Here is a 17,757-nt window from a genome sequence, read left to right as displayed (position 1 = left end):
GGTCTTAACTCTTACTCTGGACTACTGGTTAAGGTCTTAAATTTTACTCTGGCCTAATAGCTAAGGTGTTAGACTCATACTCTGGCCTACAGGTTAAGGTCTTAACTTTTACTCTGGCCTACTGGTTAAGGTCATAACTCTTACTCTGGCATAATAGCTAAGGTCTTAGACTCGTACTCTGGCCTAATGGTTAAGGTCTTAACTCTTACTCTAGCCTAATAGCTAAGGTCTTAACTCTTACTCTGGCATAATAGCTAAGGTCTTAGACTTGTACTATGGCCTACAGGATAAGGTCTTAACTCTTACTCTGGCCTACTGTTTAAGGTCTTAACTCTTACTCTGGCCTAATAGCTAAGGTCTTAGACTCGTACTCTGGCCTAATGGTTAAGGTCTTAACTCTAACTCTGGCCTAATAGCTAAGGTCTTAACTCTTACTCTGGCCTACTACACTTACTCTGGCCTAATAGCTAAGGTCTTAACTCTTACTCTGGCCTACTGGTTAAGGTCTTAACTCCTACTCTGGCATAATAGCTAAGGTCTTAAATCTTACTCTAGCCTACTGGTTAAGGTCTTAATTCTTACTCTGGCCTAATAGCTAAGGTCTTAGGCTCGTACTCTGGCCTACAGGATAAGGTCTTAACTCTTACTCTGGCCTACTGTTTAAGGTCTTAACTCTTACTCTGGCCTAATAGCTAAGGTCTTAGACTCGTACTCTGGCCTAATGGTTAAGGTCTTAACTCTAACTCTGGCCTAATAGCTAAGGTCTTAACTCTTACTCTGGCCTACTACACTTACTCTGGCCTAATAGCTAAGGTCTTAACTCTTACTCTGGCCTACTGGTTAAGGTCTTAACTCCTACTCTGGCATAATAGCTAAGGTCTTAAATCTTACTCTAACCTACTGGTTAAGGTCTTAATTCTTACTCTGGCCTAATAGCTAAGGTCTTAGGCTCGTACTCTGGCCTAATGGTTAAGGTCTTAACTCTTACTCTGGCCTAATGGTTAAGGTCTTAAGTCTTACTCTGGCCTAATAGCTAAGGTCTTAACTCTTTCTCTGGCCTAATAGCTAAGGTCTTAGACTCGTACTCTGGCCTAATGGATAAGGTCTTAACTCTTACTCTGGCCTACTGGTTAAGGTCTTAACTCTTACTCTGGCCTAATAGCTAAGGTCTTAGACTCGTACTCTGGCCTAATGGTTAAGGTCTTAACTCTTACTCTGGCCTACTAGCTAAGGTCTTAACTCTTACTCTGGCATAATAGCTAAGGTCTTAGACTCGTACTCTGGCCTAATGGTTAAGGTCTTAACTCTTACTCTGGCCTAATAGCTAAGGTCTTAACTCTTACTCTGGCCTAATGGTTAAGGTCTTAAGTCTTACTCTGGCCTAATAGCTAAGGTCTTAACTCTTTCTCTGGCCTAATAGCTAAGGTCTTAGACTCGTACTCTGGCCTAATGGTTAAGGTCTTAACTCTTACTCCGGCCTAATAACTAAGGTCTTAGACTCGTACTCTGGCCTAATGGTTAATGTCTTAACTCTTACTCTGGCCTACTGGTTAAGGTCTTAACTCTTACTCTGGCCTAAAAGCTGTGGTCTTAGACTCGTACTCTGGCCTAATGGTTAAGGTCTTAACTCTTAGTCTGGCCTACTGGTTAAGGTTTTAACTCTTACTCTGGCCTAATAGCTAAGGTCTTAGACTCGTACTCTGGCCTAATGGTTAAGGTCTTAACTCTTACTCTGGCCTACTGGTTAAGGTCTTAACTCTTACTCTGGCCTAATGGTTATGGTCTTAAGTCTTACTCTGGCCTAATGGCTAAGGTCTTAACTCTTACTCTGGCCTAATAGCTAAGGTCTTAGACTCATACTCTGGCCTAATGGTTAAGGTCTTAACTCTAACTCTGGCCTAATAGCTAAGGTCTTAACTCTTACTCTGGCCTACTACACTTACTCTGGCCTAATAGCTAAGGTCTTAACTCTTACTCTGGCCTACTGGTTAAGGTCTTAACTCCTACTCTGGCATAATAGCTAAGGTCTTAAATCTTACTCTAGCCTACTGGTTAAGGTCTTAATTCTTACTCTGGCCTAATAGCTAAGGTCTTAGGCTCGTACTCTGGCCTAATGGATAAGGTCTTAACTCTTACTCTGGCCTACTCTTTAAGGTCTTAACTCTTACTCTGTCCTAATAGCTAAGGTCTTAGACTCGTACTCTGGCCTAATGGTTAAGGTCTTAACTCTTACTCTGGCCTAATGGTTAAGGTCTTAAGTCTTACTCTGGCCTAATAGCTAAGGTCTTAACTCTTTCTCTGGCCTAATAGCTAAGGTCTTAGACTCGTACTCTGGCCTAATGGATAAGGTCTTAACTCTTACTCTGGCCTACTGGTTAAGGTCTTAACTCTTACTCTGGCCTAATAGCTAAGGTCTTAGACTCGTACTCTGGCCTAATGGTTAAGGTCTTAACTCTTACTCTGGCCTACTAGCTAAGGTCTTAACTCTTACTCTGGCATAATAGCTAAGGTCTTAGACTCGTACTCTGGCCTAATGGTTAAGGTCTTAACTCTTACTCTGGCCTAATAGCTAAGGTCTTAACTCTTACTCTGGCCTAATGGTTAAGGTCTTAAGTCTTACTCTGGCCTAATAGCTAAGGTCTTAACTCTTTCTCTGGCCTAATAGCTAAGGTCTTAGACTCGTACTCTGGCCTAATGGTTAAGGTCTTAACTCTTACTCCGGCCTAATAACTAAGGTCTTAGACTCGTACTCTGGCCTAATGGTTAATGTCTTAACTCTTACTCTGGCCTACTGGTTAAGGTCTTAACTCTTACTCTGGCCTAAAAGCTGTGGTCTTAGACTCGTACTCTGGCCTAATGGTTAAGGTCTTAACTCTTAGTCTGGCCTACTGGTTAAGGTTTTAACTCTTACTCTGGCCTAATAGCTAAGGTCTTAGACTCGTACTCTGGCCTAATGGTTAAGGTCTTAACTCTTACTCTGGCCTACTGGTTAAGGTCTTAACTCTTACTCTGGCCTAATGGTTATGGTCTTAAGTCTTACTCTGGCCTAATGGCTAAGGTCTTAACTCTTACTCTGGCCTAATAGCTAAGGTCTTAGACTCATACTCTGGCCTAATGGTTAAGGTCTTAACTCTAACTCTGGCCTAATAGCTAAGGTCTTAACTCTTACTCTGTCCTAATGGTTACGGTCTTAACTCTTACTCTGGCCTAATGGTTAAGGTCTTAACTCTTACTCTGGCCTAATAGCTAAGGTCTTAACTCTTACTCTGGCATAATAGCTAAGGTCTTAGACTCGTACTCTGGCCTAATGGTTAAGGTCTTAACTCTAACTCTGGCCTAATAGCTAAGGTCTTAACTCTTACTCTGGCTTACTGGTTAGGGTCTTAACACTTACTCTGGCCTAATAGCTAAGGTCTTAACTCTTACTCTGGCCTACTGGTTAAGGTCTTAACTCTTACTCTGGCCTAATAGCTAAGGTCTTAAATCTTACTCTAGCCTACTGGTTAAGGTCTTAACTCTTACTCTGGCCTAGTAGCTAAGGTCTTAGGCTCGTACTCTGGCCTAACGATTAAGGTCTTAACTCTTACTCTGGCCTAATAGCTAAGGTCTTAACTCTTACTCTGGCCTAATGGTTAAGGTCTTAACTCTTACTCTGGCCTAATAGCTAAGGTCTTAACACTTACTCTGGCCTAATAGCTAAGGTCTTAGACTCGTACTATGGCCTACAGTTTAATGTCTTTACTCTTACTCTGGTCTACTGGTTAAGGTCTTAACTCTTACTCTGGACTACTGGTTAAGGTCTTAAATTTTACTCTGGCCTAATAGCTAAGGTGTTAGACTCATACTCTGGCCTACAGGTTAAGGTCTTAACTTTTACTCTGGCCTACTGGTTAAGGTCATAACTCTTACTCTGGCATAATAGCTAAGGTCTTAGACTCGTACTCTGGCCTAATGGTTAAGGTCTTAACTCTTACTCTAGCCTAATAGCTAAGGTCTTAACTCTTACTCTGGCATAATAGCTAAGGTCTTAGACTTGTACTATGGCCTACAGGATAAGGTATTAACTCTTACTCTGGCCTACTGTTTAAGGTCTTAACTCTTACTCTGGCCTAATAGCTAATGTCTTAGACTCGTACTATGGCCCAATGGATAAGGTCTTAACTCTTACTCTGGCCTAATATCTAAGGTCTTAACTCTTACTCTGGCCTAATAGCTAAGGTCTTAGACTCGTACTCTGGCCTAATTGTTAAGGTCTTAACTCTTACTCTGGCCTACTGGTTAAGGTCTTAACTCTTACTCTGGCCTAATAGCTAAGAACCCAGACTTGTACTCTGGCCTAATGGTTAAGGTCTTAACTCTTACTCTGGCCTAATGGTTAAGGTCTTAACTCTTACTCTGGCCTAATAGCTAAGGTCTTAGACTCATACTCTGGCCTACAGGTTAAGGTCTTAACTCTTACTCTGGACTACTGGTTAAGGTCTTAACTCTTACTCTGGCCTAATAGCTAAGGTCTTAGACTCGTACTCTGGCCTAATGGTTAAGGTCTTAACTCTTACTCTGGCATAATAGCTAAGGTCTTAACTCTTACTCTGGCCTAATAACTAAGGTCTTAGACTCGTACTCTGGCCTAATGGTTAAGGTCTTAACTCTTACTCTGGCCTACTGGTTAAGGTCTTAACTCTTACTCTGGCCTAAAAGCTGAGGTCTTAGACTCGTACTCTGGCCTAATGGATAAGGTCTTAACTCTTACTCTGGCCTACTGGTTAAGGTCTTAACTCTTACTCTGGCCTAATAGCTAAGGTCTTAGACTCATACTCTGGCCTAATGGTTAAGGTCCTAACTCTTACTCTGGCCTAATGGTTAAGGTCTTAAGTCTTACTCTGGCCTAATAGCTAAGGTCTTAACTCTTTCTCTGGCCTAATAGCTAAGTCTTAGACTCGTACTCTGGCCTAATGGTTAAGGTCTTAACTCTAACTCTGGCCTAATAGCTAAGGTCTTAACTCTTACTCTGGCCTACTACACTTACTCTGGCCTAATAGCTAAGGTCTTAACTCTTACTCTGGCCTACTGGTTAAGGTCTTAACTCTTACTCTGGCATAATAGCTAAGGTCTTAAATCTTACTCTAGCCTACTGGTTAAGGTCTTAATTCTTACTCTGGCCTAATAGCTAAGGTCTTAGGCTCGTACTCTGGCCTAATGGATAAGGTCTTAACTCTTACTCTGGCCTACTCTTTAAGGTCTTAACTCTTACTCTGTCCTAATAGCTAAGGTCTTAGACTCGTACTCTGGCCTAATGGTTAAGGTCTTAACTCTTACTCTGGCCTAATGGTTAAGGTCTTAAGTCTTACTCTGGCCTAATAGCTAAGGTCTTAACTCTTTCTCTGGCCTAATAGCTAAGGTCTTAGACTCGTACTCTGGCCTAATGGATAAGGTCTTAACTCTTACTCTGGACTACTGGTTAAGGTCTTAACTCTTACTCTGGCCTAATAGCTAAGGTCTTAGACTCGTACTCTGGCCTAATGGTTAAGGTCTTAACTCTTACTCTGGCCTACTAGCTAAGGTCTTAACTCTTACTCTGGCATAATAGCTAAGGTCTTAGACTCGTACTCTGGCCTAATGGTTAAGGTCTTAACTCTTACTCTGGCCTAATAGCTAAGGTCTTAACTCTTACTCTGGCCTAATGGTTAAGGTCTTAAGTCTTACTCTGGCCTAATAGCTAAGGTCTTAACTCTTTCTCTGGCCTAATAGCTAAGGTCTTAGACTCGTACTCTGGCCTAATGGTTAAGGTCTTAACTCTAACTCTGGCCTAATAGCTAAGGTCTTAACTCTTACTCTGGCCTACTACACTTACTCTGGCCTAAAAGCTAAGGTCTTAACTCTTACTCTGGCCTACTGGTTAAGGTCTTAACTCTTACTCTGGCATAATAGCTAAGGTCTTAAATCTTACTCTAGCCTACTGGTTAAGGTCTTAATTCTTACTCTGGCCTAATAGCTAAGGTCTTAGGCTCGTACTCTGGCCTAATGATTAAGGTCCTAACTCTTACTCTGGCCTAATAGATAAGGTCTTTACTCTTACTCTGGTCTAATGGTTAAGGTCTTAAATCTTACTCTGGCCTAATAGCTAAGTTCTTAACACTTACTCTGGCCTAATAGCTAAGGTCTTAGACTCATACTATGGCCTACAGGTTAATGTGTTTACTCTTACTCTGGTCTACTGGTTAAGGTCTTAACTCTTACTCTGGCCTACTGGTTAAGGTCTTAAATTTTACTCTGGCCTTATAGCTAAGGTGTTAAATCTTACTCTAGCCTACTGGTTAAGGTCTTAACTCTTACTCTGGCCTAGTAGCTAAGGTCTTAGGCTCGTACTCTGGCCTAACGATTAAGGTCTTAACTCTTACTCTGGCCTAATAGATAAGGTCTTAACTCTTACTCTGGCCTAATGGTTAAGGTCTTAACTCTTACTCTGGCCTAATAGCTAAGATCTTAACACTTACTCTGGCCTAATAGCTAAGGTCTTAGACTCGTACTATGGCCTACAGTTGAATGTCTTTACTCTTACTCTGGTCTACTGGTTAAGGTCTTAACTCTTACTCTGGACTACTGGTTAAGGTCTTAAATTTTACTCTGGCCTAATAGCTAAGGTGTTAGACTCATACTCTGGCCTACAGGTTAAGGTCTTAACTTTTACTCTGGCCTACTGGTTAAGGTCATAACTCTTACTCTGGCATAATAGCTAAGGTCTTAGACTCGTACTCTGGCCTAATGGTTAAGGTCTTAACTCTTACTCTAGCCTAATAGCTAAGGTCTTAACTCTTACTCTGGCATAATAGCTAAGGTCTTAGACTTGTACTATGGCCTACAGGATAAGGTCTTAACTCTTACTCTGGCCTACTGTTTAAGGTCTTAACTCTTACTCTGGCCTAATAGCTAAGGTCTTAGACTCGTACTCTGGCCTAATGGTTAAGGTCTTAACTCTAACTCTGGCCTAATAGCTAAGGTCTTAACTCTTACTCTGGCCTACTACACTTACTCTGGCCTAATAGCTAAGGTCTTAACTCTTACTCTGGCCTACTGGTTAAGGTCTTAACTCCTACTCTGGCATAATAGCTAAGGTCTTAAATCTTACTCTAGCCTACTGGTTAAGGTCTTAATTCTTACTCTGGCCTAATAGCTAAGGTCTTAGGCTCGTACTCTGGCCTAATGGATAAGGTCTTAACTCTTACTCTGGCCTACTCTTTAAGGTCTTAACTCTTACTCTGTCCTAATAGCTAAGGTCTTAGACTCGTACTCTGGCCTAATGGTTAAGGTCTTAACTCTTACTCTGGCCTAATGGTTAAGGTCTTAAGTCTTACTCTGGCCTAATAGCTAAGGTCTTAACTCTTTCTCTGGCCTAATAGCTAAGGTCTTAGACTCGTACTCTGGCCTAATGGATAAGGTCTTAACTCTTACTCTGGCCTACTGGTTAAGGTCTTAACTCTTACTCTGGCCTAATAGCTAAGGTCTTAGACTCGTACTCTGGCCTAATGGTTAAGGTCTTAACTCTTACTCTGGCCTACTAGCTAAGGTCTTAACTCTTACTCTGGCATAATAGCTAAGGTCTTAGACTCGTACTCTGGCCTAATGGTTAAGGTCTTAACTCTTACTCTGGCCTAATAGCTAAGGTCTTAACTCTTACTCTGGCCTAATGGTTAAGGTCTTAAGTCTTACTCTGGCCTAATAGCTAAGGTCTTAACTCTTTCTCTGGCCTAATAGCTAAGGTTTTAGACTCGTACTCTGGCCTAATGGTTAAGGTCTTAACTCTAACTCTGGCCTAATAGCTAAGGTCTTAACTCTTACTCTGGCCTACTACACTTACTCTGGCCTAAAAGCTAAGGTCTTAACTCTTACTCTGGCCTACTGGTTAAGGTCTTAACTCTTACTCTGGCATAATAGCTAAGGTCTTAAATCTTACTCTAGCCTACTGGTTAAGGTCTTAATTCTTACTCTGGCCTAATAGCTAAGGTCTTAGGCTCGTACTCTGGCCTAATGATTAAGGTCCTAACTCTTACTCTGGCCTAATAGATAAGGTCTTTACTCTTACTCTGGTCTAATGGTTAAGGTCTTAAATCTTACTCTGGCCTAATAGCTAAGTTCTTAACACTTACTCTGGCCTAATAGCTAAGGTCTTAGACTCATACTATGGCCTACAGGTTAATGTGTTTACTCTTACTCTGGTCTACTGGTTAAGGTCTTAACTCTTACTCTGGCCTACTGGTTAAGGTCTTAAATTTTACTCTGGCCTAATAGCTAAGGTGTTAAATCTTACTCTAGCCTACTGGTTAAGGTCTTAACTCTTACTCTGGCCTAGTAGCTAAGGTCTTAGGCTCGTACTCTGGCCTAACGATTAAGGTCTTAACTCTTACTCTGGCCTAATAGATAAGGTCTTAACTCTTACTCTGGCCTAATGGTTAAGGTCTTAACTCTTACTCTGGCCTAATAGCTAAGATCTTAACACTTACTCTGGCCTAATAGCTAAGGTCTTAGACTCGTACTATGGCCTACAGTTTAATGTCTTTACTCTTACTCTGGTCTACTGGTTAAGGTCTTAACTCTTACTCTGGACTACTGGTTAAGGTCTTAAATTTTACTCTGGCCTAATAGCTAAGGTGTTAGACTCATACTCTGGCCTACAGGTTAAGGTCTTAACTTTTACTCTGGCCTACTGGTTAAGGTCATAACTCTTACTCTGGCATAATAGCTAAGGTCTTAGACTCGTACTCTGGCCTAATGGTTAAGGTCTTAACTCTTACTCTAGCCTAATAGCTAAGGTCTTAACTCTTACTCTGGCATAATAGCTAAGGTCTTAGACTTGTACTATGGCCTACAGGATAAGGTCTTAACTCTTACTCTGGCCTACTGTTTAAGGTCTTAACTCTTACTCTGGCCTAATAGCTAAGGTCTTAGACTCGTACTATGGCCCAATGGATAAGGTCTTAACTCTTACTCTGGCCTAATATCTAAGGTCTTAACTCTTACTCTGGCCTAATAGCTAAGGTCTTAGACTCATACTCTGGCCTAATTGTTAAGGTCTTAACTCTTACTCTGGCCTACTGGTTAAGGTCTTAACTCTAACTCTGGCCTAATAGCTAAGAACCCAGACTTGTACTCTGGCCTAATGGTTAAGGTCTTAACTCTTACTCTGGCCTAATGGTTAAGGTCTTAACTCTTACTCTCGCCTAATAGCTAAGGTCTTAGACTCATACTCTGGCCTACAGGTTAAGGTCTTAACTCTTACTCTGGACTACTGGTTAAGGTCTTAACTCTTACTCTGGCCTAATAGCTAAGGTCTTAGACTCGTACTCTGGCCTAATGGTTAAGGTCTTAACTCTTACTCTGGCATAATAGCTAAGGTCTTAACTCTTACTCTGGCCTAATAACTAAGGTCTTAGACTCGTACTCTGGCCTAATGGTTAAGGTCTTAACTCTTACTCTGGCCTACTGGTTAAGGTCTTAACTCTTACTCTGGCCTAAAAGCTGAGGTCTTAGACTCGTACTCTGGCCTAATGGATAAGGTCTTAACTCTTACTCTGGCCTACTGGTTAAGGTCTTAACTCTTACTCTGGCCTAATAGCTAAGGTCTTAGACTCGTACTCTGGCCTAATGGTTAAGGTCTTAACTCTTACTCTGGCCTAATGGTTAAGGTCTTAAGTCTTACTCTGGCCTAATAGCTAAGGTCTTAACTCTTTATCTGGCCTAATAGCTAAGGTCTTAGACTCGTACTCTGGCCTAATGGTTAAGGTCTTAACTCTAACTCTGGCCTAATAGCTAAGGTCTTAACTCTTACTCTGGCCTACTACACTTACTCTGGCCTAATAGCTAAGGTCTTAACTCTTACTCTGGCCTACTGGTTAAGGTCTTAACTCTTACTCTGGCATAATAGCTAAGGTCTTAAGTCTTACTCTAGCCTACTGGTTAAGGTCTTAATTCTTACTCTGGCCTAATAGCTAAGGTCTTAGGCTCGTACTCTGGCCTAATGGATAAGGTCTTAACTCTTACTCTGGCCTACTGGTTAAGGTCTTAACTCTTACTCTGGCCTAATAGCTAAGGTGTTAGACTCGTACTCTGGCCTAATGGTTAAGGTCTTAACTCTTACTCTGGCCTAATGGTTAAGGTCTTAAGTCTTACTCTGGCCTAATAGCTAAGGTCTTAACTCTTTCTCTGGCCTAATAGCTAAGGTCTTAGACTCGTACTCTGGCCTAATGGATAAGGTCTTAAATCTTACTCTGGCCTACTGGTTAAGGTCTTAACTCTTACTCTGGCCTAATAGCTAAGGTCTTAGACTCGTACTCTGGCCTAATGGTTAAGGTCTTAACTCTTACTCTGGCCTAATGGTTAAGGTCTTAAGTCTTACTCTGGCCTAATAGCTAAGGTCTTAACTCTTTCTCTGGCCTAATAGCTAAGGTCTTAGACTCGTACTCTGGCCTAATGGTTAAGGTCTTAACTCTAACTCTGGCCTAATAGCTAAGGTCTTAACTCTTACTCTGGCCTACTACACTTACTCTGGCCTAAAAGCTAAGGTCTTAACTCTTACTCTGGCCTACTGGTTAAGGTCTTAACTCTTACTCTGGCATAATAGCTAAGGTCTTAAATCTTACTCTAACCTACTGGTTAAGGTCTTAATTCTTACTCTGGCCTAATAGCTAAGGTCTTAGGCTCGTACTCTGGCCTAATGATTAAGGTCCTAACTCTTACTCTGGCCTAATAGATAAGGTCTTTACTCTTACTCTGGTCTAATGGTTAAGGTCTTAAATCTTACTCTGGCCTAATAGCTAAGTTCTTAACACTTACTCTGGCCTAATAGCTAAGGTCTTAGACTCATACTATGGCCTACAGGTTAATGTGTTTACTCTTACTCTGGTCTACTGGTTAAGGTCTTAACTCTTACTCTGGCCTACTGGTTAAGGTTTTAAATTTTACTCTGGCCTAATAGCTAAGGTGTTAGACTCATACTCTGGCCTACAGGTTAAGGTCTTAACTGTTACTCTGGCCTACTGGTCAAGGTCATAACTCTTACTCTGGCATAATAGCTAAGGTCTTAGACTCGTACTATGGCCCAATGGTTAAGGTCTTAACTCTTACTCTGGCCTAATATCTAAGGTCTTAACTCTTACTCTGGCCTAATAGCTAAGGTCTTAGTCTCATACTCTGGCCTAATTGTTAAGGTCTTAACTCTTACTCTGGCCTACTGGTTAAGGTCTTAACTCTTACTCTGGCCTAATAGCTAAGGTCTTAACTCTTACTATGGCCTACAGGTTAAGGTCTTAACTCTTACTCTGGACTACTGGTTAAGGTCTTAACTCTTACTGTGGCCTAATAGCTAAGGTCTTAGACTCGTACTCTGGCCTAATGGTTAAGGTCTTAACTCTTACTCTGGACTACTGGTTAAGGTCTTAACTCTTACTCTGGCCTAATAGCTAAGGTCTTAGACTCGTACTCTGGCCTGATGGTTAAGGTCTTAACTCTTACTCTGGCCTAATAGCTAAGGTCTTAACTCTTACTCTGGCCTAATAACTAAGGTCTTAGACTCGTACTCTGGCCTAATGGTTAAGGTCTTAACTCTTACTCTGGCCTACTGGTTAAGGTCTTAACTCTTACTCTGGCCTAAAAGCTGTGGTCTTAGACTCGTACTCTGGCCTAATGGTTAAGGTCTTAACTCTTACTCTGGCCTACTGGTTAAGGTCTTAACTCTTACTCTGGACTAATAGCTAAGGTCTTAGACTCGTACTCTGGCCTAATGGTTAAGGTCTTAACTCTTACTCTGGCATAATAGCTATGGTCTTAAATCTTACTCTAGCCTACTGGTTAAGGTCTTAATTCTTACTCTGGCCTAATAGCTAAGGTCTTAGGCTCGTACTCTGGCCTAATGATTAAGGTCCTAACTCTTACTCTGGCCTAATAGATAAGGTCTTTACTCTTACTCTGGTCTAATGGTTAAGGTCTTAAATCTTACTCTGGCCTAATAGCTAAGTTCTTAACACTTACTCTGGCCTAATAGCTAAGATCTTAGACTCATACTATGGCCTACAGGTTAATGTGTTTACTCTTACTCTGGTCTACTGGTTAAGGTCTTAACTCTTACTCTGGCCTACTGGTTAAGGTCTTAAATTTTACTCTGGCCTAATAGCTAAGGTGTTAGACTCATACTCTGGCCTACAGGTTAAGGTCTTAACTGTTACTCTGGCCTACTGGTTAAGGTCATAACTCTTACTCTGGCATAATAGCTAAGGTCTTAGACTCGTACTATGGCCCAATGGTTAAGGTCTTAACTCTTACTCTGGCCTAATATCTAAGGTCTTAACTCTTACTCTGGCCTAATAGCTAAGGTCTTAGTCTCATACTCTGGCCTAATTGTTAAGGTCTTAACTCTTACTCTGGCCTACTGGTTAAGGTCTTAACTCTTACTCTGGCCTAATAGCTAAGGTCTTAACTCTTACTATGGCCTACAGGTTAAGGTCTTATCTCTTACTCTGGACTACTGGTTAAGGTCTTAACTCTTACTCTGGCCTAATAGCTAAGGTCTTAGACTCGTACTCTGGCCTAATGGTTAAGGTCTTAACTCTTACTCTGGACTACTGGTTAAGGTCTTAACTCTTACTCTGGCCTAATAGCTAAGGTCTTAGACTCGTACTCTGGCCTGATGGTTAAGGTCTTAACTCTTACTCTGGCCTAATAGCTAAGGTCTTAACTCTTACTCTGGCCTAATAACTAAGGTCTTAGACTCGTACTCTGGCCTAATGGTTAAGGTCTTAACTCTTACTCTGGCCTACTGGTTAAGGTCTTAACTCTTACTCTGGCCTAAAAGCTTTGGTCTTAGACTCGTACTCTGGCCTAATGGTTAAGGTCTTAACTCTTACTCTGGCCTACTGGTTAAGGTCTTAACTCTTACTCTGGCCTAATAGCTAAGGTCTTAGACTCGTACTCTGGCCTAATGGTTAAGGTCTTAACTCTTACTCTGGCCTACTGGTTAAGGTCTTAACTCTTACTCTGGCCTAATGGTTAAGGTCTTAAGTCTTACTCTGGCCTAATAGCTAAGGTCTTAACTCTTACTCTGGCCTAATAGCTAAGGTCTTAGACTCATACTCTGGCCTAATGGTTAAGGTCTTACCTCTAACTCTGGCCTAATAGCTAAGGTCTTAACTCTTACTCTGTTCTAATGGTTACGGTCTTAACTCTTACTCTGGCCTACTGGTTAAGGTCTTAACTCTTACTCTGGCCTAATAACTAAGGTCTTAGACTCGTACTCTGGCCTAATGGTTAATGTCTTAACTCTTACTCTGGCCTACTGGTTAAGGTCTTAACTCTTACTCTGGCCTAAAAGCTGTGGTCTTAGACTCGTACTCTGGCCTAATGGTTAAGGTCTTAACTCTTACTCTGGCCTACTGGTTAAGGTTTTAACTCTTACTCTGGCCTAATAGCTAAGGTCTTAGACTCGTACTCTGGCCTAATGGTTAAGGTCTTAACTCTTACTCTGGCCTACTGGTTAAGGTCTTAACTCTTACTCTGGCCTAATTTTTAAGGTCTTAAGTCTTACTCTGGCCTAATGGCTAAGGTCTTAACTCTTACTCTGGCCTAATAGCTAAGGTCTTAGACTCATACTCTGGCCTAATGGTTAAGGTCTTAACTCTAACTCTGGCCTAATAGCTAAGGTCTTAACTCTTACTCTGTCCTAATGGTTACGGTCCTAACTCTTACTCTGGCCTAATGGTTAAGGTGTTAACTCTTACTCTGGCCTAATAGCTAAGGTCTTAACTCTTACTCTGGCATAATAGCTAAGGTCTTAGACTCGTACTCTGGCCTAATGGTTAAGGTCTTAACTCTAACTCTGGCCTAATAGCTAAGGTCTTAACTCTTACTCTGGCTTACTGGTTAGGGTCTTAACACTTACTCTGGCCTAATAGCTAAGGTCTTAACTCTTACTCTGGCCTACTGGTTAAGGTCTTAACTCTTACTCTGGCCTAATAGCTAAGGTCTTAAATCTTACTCTAGCCTACTGGTTAAGGTCTTAACTCTTACTCTGGCCTAGTAGCTAAGGTCTTAGGCTCGTACTCTGGCCTAACGATTAAGGTCTTAACTCTTACTCTGGCCTAATAGCTAAGGTCTTAACTCTTACTCTGGCCTAATGGTTAAGGTCTTAACTCTTACTCTGGCCTAATAGCTAAGGTCTTAACACTTACTCTGGCCTAATAGCTAAGGTCTTAGACTCGTACTATGGCCTACAGGTTAATGTCTTTACTCTTACTCTGGTCTACTGGTTAAGGTCTTATGTCTTACTCTAGCCTACTGGTTAAGGTCTTAATTCTTACTCTGGCCTAATAGCTAAGGTCTTAGGCTCGTACTCTGGCCTAATGGATAAGGTCTTAACTCTTACTCTGGCCTACTGGTTAAGGTCTTAACTCTTACTCTGGCCTAATAGCTAAGGTGTTAGACTCGTACTCTGGCCTAATGGTTAAGGTCTTAACTCTTACTCTGGCCTAATGGTTAAGGTCTTAAGTCTTACTCTGGCCTAATAGCTAAGGTCTTAACTCTTTCTCTGGCCTAATAGCTAAGGTCTTAGACTCGTACTCTGGCCTAATGGATAAGGTCTTAACTCTTACTCTGGCCTACTGGTTAAGGTCTTAACTCTTACTCTGGCCTAATAGCTAAGGTCTTAGACTCGTACTCTGGCCTAATGGTTAAGGTCTTAACTCTTACTCTGGCCTACTGGTTAAGGTCTTAACTCTTACTCTGGCCTAATATCTAAGGTCTTAACTCTTTCTCTGGCCTAATAGCTAAGGTCTTAACTCTTTCTCTGGCCTAATAGCTAAGGTCTTAGACTCGTACTCTGGCCTAATGGTTAAGGTCTTAACTCTTACTCTGGCCTACTGGTTAAGGTCTTAACTCTAACTCTGGCCTAATAGCTAAGGTCTTAACTCTTACTCTGGCCTACTACACTTACTCTGGCCTAATAGCTAAGGTCTTAACTCTTACTCTGGCCTACTGGTTAAGGTCTTAACTCTTACTCTGGCATAATAGCTAAGGTCTTAAATCTTACTCTAGCCTACTGGATAAGGTCTTAATTCTTACTCTGGCCTAATAGCTAAGGTCTTAGGCTCGTACTCTGGCCTAATGATAAAGGTCCTAACTCTTACTCTGGCCTAATAGATAAGGTCTTTACTCTTACTCTGGCCTAATGGTTAAGGTCTTAAATCTTACTCTGGCCTAATAGCTAAGTTCTTAACACTTACTCTGGCCTAATAGCTAAGGTCTTAGACTCATACTATGGCCTACAGGTTAATGTGTTTACTCTTACTCTGGTATACTGGTTAAGGTCTTAACTCTTACTCTGGCCTACTGGTTAAGGTCTTAAATTTTACTCTGGACTAATAGCTAAGGTGTTAGACTCATACTCTGGCCTACAGGTTAAGGTCTTAACTGTTACTCTGGCCTACTGGTTAAGGTCATAACTCTTACTCTGGCATAATAGCTAAGGTCTCAGACTCGTACTATGGCCCAATGGTTAAGGTCTTAAATATTACTCTGGCCTAATAGCTAAGTTCTTAACACTTACTCTGGCCTAATAGCTAAGGTCTTAGACTCATACTATGGCCTACAGGTTAATGTGTTTACTCTTACTCTGGTATACTGGTTAAGGTCTTAACTCTTACTCTGGCCTACTGGTTAAGGTCTTAAATTTTACTCTGGCCTAATAGCTAAGGTGTTAGACTCATACTCTGGCCTACAGGTTAAGGTCTTAACTGTTACTCTGGCCTACTGGTTAAGGTCATAACTCTTACTCTGGCATAATAGCTAAGGTCTTAGACTCGTACTCTGGCCTAATGGATAAGGTCTTAACTCTTACTCTGGCCTACTGGTTAAGGTCTTAACTCTTACTCTGGCCTAATAGCTAAGGTCTTAGACTCGTACTCTGGCCTAATGGTTAAGGTCTTAACTCTTACTCTGGCCTAATGGTTAAGGTCTTAAGTCTTACTCTGGCCTAATAGCTAAGGTCTTAACTCTTTCTCTGGCCTAATAGCTAAGGTCTTAGACTCGTACTCTGGCCTAATGGTTAAGGTCTTAACTCTAACTCTGGCCTAATAGCTAAGGTCTTAACTCTTACTCTGGCCTACTACACTTACTCTGGCCTAAAAGCTAAGGTCTTAACTCTTACTCTGGCCTACTGGTTAAGGTCTTAACTCTTACTCTGGCATAATAGCTAAGGTCTTAAATCTTACTCTAACCTACTGGTTAAGGTCTTAATTCTTACTCTGGCCTAATAGCTAAGGTCTTAGGCTCGTACTCTGGCCTAATGATTAAGGTCCTAACTCTTACTCTGGCCTAATAGATAAGGTCTTTACTCTTACTCTGGTCTAATGGTTAAGGTCTTAAATCTTACTCTGGCCTAATAGCTAAGTTCTTAACACTTACTCTGGCCTAATAGCTAAGGTCTTAGACTCATACTATGGCCTACAGGTTAATGTGTTTACTCTTACTCTGGTCTACTGGTTAAGGTCTTAACTCTTACTCTGGCCTACTGGTTAAGGTCTTAAATTTTACTCTGGCCTAATAGCTACGGTGTTAGACTCATACTCTGGCCTACAGGTTAAGGTCTTAACTGTTACTCTGGCCTACTGGTTAAGGTCATAACTCTTACTCTGGCATAATAGCTAAGGTCTTAGACTCGTACTATGGCCCAATGGTTAAGGTCTTAACTCTTACTCTGGCCTAATATCTAAGGTCTTAACTCTTACTCTGGCCTAATAGCTAAGGTCTTAGACTCGTACTATGGCCTACTGGTTAAGGTCTTAACTCTTACTCTGGCCTACTGGTTAACGTCTTAACTCTTACTCTGGCCTAATAGCTAAGGTATTAACTCTTACTATGGCCTACAGGTTAAGGTCTTAACTCTTACTCTGGACTACTGGTTAAGGTCTTAACTCTTACTCTGGCCTAATAACTAAGGTCTTAGACTCGTACTCTGGCCTAATGGTTAAGGTCTTAACTCTTACTCTGGCCTACTGGTTAAGGTCTTAACTCTTACTCTGGCCTAAAAGCTGTGGTCTTAGACTCGTACTCTGGCCTAATGGTTAAGGTCTTAACTCTTACTCTGGCCTACTGGTTAAGGTCTTAACTCTTACTCTGGACTAATAGCTAAGGTCTTAGACTCGTACTCTGGCCTAATGGTTAAGGTCTTAACTCTTACTCTGGCATAATAGCTAAGGTCTTAAATCTTACTCTAGCCTACTGGTTAAGGTCTTAATTCTTACTCTGGCCTAATAGCTAAGGTCTTAGGCTCGTACTCTGGCCTAATGATTAAGGTCCTAACTCTTACTCTGGCCTAATAGATAAGGTCTTAGACTCGTACTCTGGCCTAATGGTTAAGGTCTTAACTCTTACTCTGGCCTACTGGTTAAGGTCTTAACTCTTACTCTGGCCTAATGGTTAAGGTCTTAAGTCTTACTCTGGCCTAATAGCTAAGGTCTTAACTCTTACTCTGGCCTAATAGCTAAGGTCTTAGACTCATACTCTGGCCTAATGGTTAAGGTCTTAACTCTAACTCTGGCCTAATAGCTAAGGTCTTAACTCTTACTCTGTTCTAATGGTTACGGTCTTAACTCTTACTCTGGCCTACTGGTTAAGGTCTTAACTCTTACTCTGGCCTAATAACTAAGGTCTTAGACTCGTACTCTGGCCTAATGGTTAATGTCTTAACTCTTACTCTGGCCTACTGGTTAAGGTCTT

This window comes from Triturus cristatus, chromosome 8 (assembly GCF_964204655.1).
Source record: "Triturus cristatus chromosome 8, aTriCri1.1, whole genome shotgun sequence".
Taxonomy (NCBI): Eukaryota; Metazoa; Chordata; class Amphibia; order Caudata; family Salamandridae; genus Triturus; species Triturus cristatus.
Note: the sequence above shows the minus strand (reverse complement) of the source record.